Raw genomic sequence first — 6,000 nt, 5'->3', positions numbered from 1 at the left:
GTTAAAGCAACTGGTCTGTAGTCATTCAGTTCCTTGATGGTGGGCTTCTTCGGTACTGGGATGATGGTAGAGCGTTTGAAGCAAGAAGGAACATAGCACATCTCTAGTGCTTATGTTTATAAGTTTCTAGTGAAACTTATAAAGATGAATTGTGGGGGAAAAGCGGGGGGGTTGAATTTGACCTAGATTTTCAATTGTAGAAAATGCTGAATGACGGGGCACCTTGATTTGAAATCTCTAGTCAAAAGTTTTGGCACAGACTTAGCAGACCTAAGCATTGTTATCTTTCTCAAGCAAAACACATGAAGTTTTCCCAGTCTTTGCAGCTCTACATTTTTCACTTGCCTGAATACAGCTAGTGCTGCTCATTCTCCAGAAGGCTGACAGCATTCATAATATATATGGATTGCTTATAGTCTAGGAGGTCTCTCCAGAATAAGTTGAAAACCCATTATGGGGATAATTGGCTCATCTTTTTCTGGTGAAACAAAACGGTGTATCCAATCTAACTTTAGTGACGTTTTCCACTGCTTTCAAATAATGGGCATGCTTGCAGAGGCTGACTCCAAGAGCCAAGTAAACGCACAGAATTTCCTTGAGAGTCTGTCCTCAAAGCAGACAAAATTCGTCTGAGAAAAGAGCTTACCAGGTCTTGTTTCTGCAAAACCCCAAATAAATCTCTGTGGAACAGTGGACATTTCCAGTCTCTCCCGGAGAACATGCTATTAAAATTCAGCAGCAAATTTCAACAGTGTGATTGTTTTGCTTTTCAAAAAGGAAATCAACAGGCTTGGGCAAGAGATATCTTTTCCATCATGTACTATTGGGGATGTTGACCTAGAATCAAAGGTCTTTGGTATTTAAATCAGGAGCCCTACCATTGCTGGGCCATTCCCCTTTTTTTAAAAATAAATAAATAAATACCTTTCGGATCAAATTTTCAAATTAATTTTCAAAAAAGTATAAAATAAAAAAAAAAGCAAAGAAACAAGAATTTTAAAAAGAGGGAGGGATAAGGAAAAAGAAAAACTGGGGAGTGCAGACAAAAAAAAAAAGAGAAAGCACTATAGAAAAAAGTACCTTCTAACTTTCTTCAATACAGATAGCAATAGCAATAGCATTTAGACTTCTATACCGCTTCACAGTCCTTTACAGCCCTCTCTAGGCGGTTTACAGAGTCAGCCTATTGCCCCCAACAACCTGGGTCCTCATTTTACCAACTTCAGAAGGATAGAAAGCTCAGTCAACGGCGAGGTCTGAACTGCTGAACTGCAGCTAGCAGTCAGCTGAAGTAGCTTGCAATACTGCAGTCTAACCACTGTGCCACCTCTGCTCTAGATAAAAACCTAAAAATCAATGGCCCTTTGAATTAGAATAAACCATCACAAACAGTACTTCTATTGTCATAAATAAACTTAATCATCAAAACCCAAGGTTGAAATTTCATTTCTTTCCGTCTGTTTCAAGTGGAAACTCTATGATTGGCTTCCAAGTATAGAAGCTAGATAAAAGTCTTTTCTTCAACCAAAGCAGTCAATTTCACCATCTCTGCCAAATCCATTAATTTCACCATCCATTTTTCCATTGTGGTCCATATGAGTCCTTTCATTTCTGTACATAGAGGAGGTTTTAGGTTTGATGGACAAAAAGATTGAAAGAAAATGGAACTTTATTCTTATAGATGACAGCAGTCAACTCATTACTCTGCCCTTGTCATTCTGCAGAAAATGGAACACAAAAAAGAATCAATTTGAAGTAAGACCAATACCTAAGTGTCCTTGAGGATGTACAGAGTAATAAACTATTACTGTTAAAAGAATAACAGAGTTGGAAGGGACCTTGGAGGTCTTCTAGTCCAACCCCCTGCTTAGTCAGGAAACCCTATACCATTTCAGACAAATGGTTATCCAATCTCTTCTTAAAAACTTCCAGTGTTGGAGCATTCACAACTTATGGAGGCAAGTTGTTCCATTGACTAATTATTCTAACTCAGGAAATTTCTCCTTAGTTCTAAGTTGCTTCTTTCCTTGATTAGCTTCCATCCATTGCTTCTTGTCCTGCCTTCAGGTGCTTTGGAGAATAGCTTGACTCCCTCTTCTTTGTGGCAGCCCCTGAAACATTGGAACACTGCTATCATATCACTTCCTTGTCCTTAAACCAGACATACCCAATTCCTGCAACCGTTCTTCATATGTTTTAGTCTCCAGACCACTAATCATCTTTGTTGCTCTTCTCTGCACTCTTCCTAGAGTCTCAACATCTTTTTCACATGCTGAGCCACCATGTATTTTATATAGTTCAGGAAATCAAAATTTCCCTCTCTGTCACTTTCCCCTTAAGAATGGATTTTGGCCCCTTCAAAGCCATAAAGGTCTACTGTAGATGTGTATATATGGCAAGATTGCATGCCTTTTGTCTTTTTCCTAACGAAAACAATTTACTAGGTAGCAAACACTGTGTGGATGTTAAATCTGGTGATTGGAAAGAATTTTATTTGTATCATCCATGGGTGCCTGATGTTGCATGTCATCAAGCATCTTGATCTAAAAACATACTCTTCCAACAATTAGAACTAGATGATAGAATTCTGGAGATATTTAACAATCAAGTCAGAGATGAAACTGTACAATCCTGATCCTCAAAATAATTTAAAGAGAAACTATTGTGGACTCTAAATATTTCTGGAAGATTTTATCAGAGCAATCTGGAGAAGACCTCAAACCATTCCAGAGGTACAGACATGGCTTCAGTCAGCATTTAGCCATATTCTTGCTGAATTTTCTATCACACACTTACCACTTTTTGTTCTACTGGTTTCAATGACACTTAAAGTTCTCAGAAACCAACATGTTGGCTGATTCTTTGAAGATCATATCAACAGTCTGAGTTTGTTCCATGTGGCATAGATAAGGCTTTGATAGAAACTAACAGGAAAGCACTTGAGTATATTTTCCTGTATCTGCCTGGATTTCACAAGATTAAAGAAAATCCTCTCACCACAATCTAATTCCTCCTTTGACCTTAAACACTATAAACTCTCTTTTGTGTGTATATATATATATATATATACATATATATATATATATATATATATATATATATATATATATATATATATATATATATATATATATATATATATATATATATATATACATACATACATACATACATACATATACATACATACATACATATACATACATATATGTATATGTATATGTATATGTATATGTATATATATGTTTTCTGAGGTTTTCGCGGGTGTTTGTATGTAGGTCTTTGGTTATTCGGGTTTTCTCCCGCGTAAAATTGGAAGTGTCTTGGCGACGTTTCGACGAAATCCCATTCGTCATCATTAGGCTAGGTGCTTACAACTTCCTATTTCTAGGAGAAATGTATGATCGCAGCTGTTTCTTCTTTTTAACTGCTAGTTACGAGACCTCCCACCGACCCGTACGCTCTCACAGAGAGGGTCTTCTCAGGGTGCCGTCCGCCAAACAGTGTCGGCTGGCGGCCCCCAGGAGTAGGGCCTTCTCTGTGGGGGCAGTGACGCTCTGGAACGAACTTCCCCCTGGCCTGCGTCAAGTGCCTGATCTTCGGACCTTCCGTCGTGAGCTCAAAACATATCTATTTATTAAAGCGGGACTGGCATAATTTGTGTTGAATTTTAAATTGGGTATTCTTAATATTTTTAAATTTTTAAATCTAAATTTTAATAATCAGCCTTTAAAATTTGCTCTTTTTAAATGTTGTTTTAAATTGTATATATTTTGTTTTTATTCTGGCTGTACACCGCCCTGAGTCCTTCGGGAGAAGGGCGGTATAAAAATTTAATAAAATAAATAAATAAATAAATAAATAAATAGTGGGGGTTTGAACTGATTGGTTGGGAGCTTGGCTGTGTTCTGATTGGGTGGAGGTGTGTTCTGATTGGTTGGGAGTTTGGCTGTGCTCTAATTGGATGGTGGGGTTGGCTGTGCTCTGATTGGCTGGGGGTGTGTTCTGTTGGGGGGGGCTTAGTTGTGCTCAGGTTGGTTTGAGATGTAGGGGGATTTGAATTGGTGAGTTGCATTGCTGTTGTTTGGCTTCGCGTTTGTGGTCGTGCTCCATCTTCATGGTGGGTGTCAGTCTGCTGTATGGATTGGGGGGGTTTGAAATGGCTAATGATGCAGCTGCGGTCTGGCTTCTGGTCCGTGGTCTTCATTATCGGTGTGGGTTTGAGTTTGCTTTCTGTATGGATGTGTGGTGGTGACATGCTGTGTGGCACTCACGAGTGTGGGTCTTGCGTCATTCTTCATGTTAGGGACTCGTTTGTCGATAAGGGCGGGTTTCCAAATGGCTGGTAGGCGGGAGGTACCAACAGAACACACCCCCAGCCAATCAGAGCACAGCCAATCAGAGCACAGCCAACCCCACCATCCAATTAGAGCACAGCCAAACTCCCAACCAATCAGAACACACCTCCACTCAATCAAAACACAGCCAAGCTCCCAACCAATCAGTTCAAACCCCCACTAGCAGTTAAAAGGAAGAAACAGCTGCGATCATACATTTCTCCTAGAAATAGGAAGCTGTAAGCACCTAGCCTGATGATGACGAATGGGATTTTGTCGAAACGTCGCCAAGACACTTCCAATTTTACGCGGGAGAAAACCCGAATAACCAAAGACCTACATATATATATATATATATAAAACAGCTGCAGTCATACATTGCTCTCAGAAGCACGAAGCTGAAGCCTGAAGATGACGAATGAGACTTCGTCAAGACACTTCCAATTTTACGCAGGAGAAAACCCGAATAACCAAAGACCTACATACAAACACCCACGAAAACCTCAGAAAACACACACACACACACACACACCTTAGTTTCTCAAAATTCTATGATCTGTTCTCTGTGCAAGATTTTCATGTTGCCCCATGAGAAGAATTGTGAAACACATAAAGTTTTGTGTTGTTCCTCTCAGTAAAGTAAGCCACACAGCATTCTCTCCCCCCTCCCCCCTTTTTTTGTGATCTTAGAATCCATCTCTTATCAATTGTGTGAGAAAAATGAGAGAAAATGTAAAACTTCCGCTAATAAGTTTTTCTAGTTAACAAAAAATAAAAGCAATCCCTGCTCCTCTTCTTCTTTCCCCCTCTAACCAAAACCACATAGATATCTTTACATAGATTCATTATGGTAGAGGAGTTCTGCCCTCCCTATGAATGGCTTATGAAGGATGTGCTTTCATCTGGCAAATGCCAGTTCCATTTATCCTCATGCACCTAAACTTTATAGCTTTGGGAGAAGGAATTGGATTGATTGATTGCAATCTTGAAGCTTTCTCTTCCTTTTCCTCTGCTTCCCTGACACTCAAAGCCACCTATTCCATTTCACAACTCGGGCAAAAGATTAAAACAGAACTAGAAGGCAAGAGATATCTTGAGGGGACATTTGGGGAGTCCCTTCATCTGCATTTTATGTTTTGCAAATCTAGCCCTTTCCTTAACCAGACATTAGGGTGAGCAAAAACTGTTTGTTCCATTCCAGCAAAGACTACATTTCTTTCAGACTCCTGGGCAGCGGATACATTCAGCCCATTTCTCATCCTTTCTCTCCAGGATGATCTAAGAAATGGACTTCGCTGCTGAAGGACAGTAATGCTGAAGTCTGATGGTCCAGATGGTGAGGTAGATTTCCCCCATATTTTCCAACGATTGGCCATACTAACTCAAGAGTGGTGGGGACTATCAGCGGGGTTGGGACATCAAGAGCCTCGGTGGCGCAGTGGTTAGAGTGTAGTACTGCAGGCTACTTCTGCTGCCTGCCGCTGCCTGCAATTTGGCAGTTTGAATCTCATGAGGCTCAAGGTTGCCTCAGCCTTCCATCCTTCTGAGGTGGGTAAAATGAGGAGCCAAATTGTTGGGGGCCATATGCTGACTCTGTAAACCGCTTAGAGAGGGCTGTAAAGCACTCTAAAATGGTATATAAGTCTAAGCGCTATTGCTAGTG

The sequence above is a fragment of the Ahaetulla prasina genome, chromosome 2, assembly GCF_028640845.1.
Source record: "Ahaetulla prasina isolate Xishuangbanna chromosome 2, ASM2864084v1, whole genome shotgun sequence".
NCBI classification, from domain to species: Eukaryota; Metazoa; Chordata; class Lepidosauria; order Squamata; family Colubridae; genus Ahaetulla; species Ahaetulla prasina.
Note: the sequence above shows the minus strand (reverse complement) of the source record.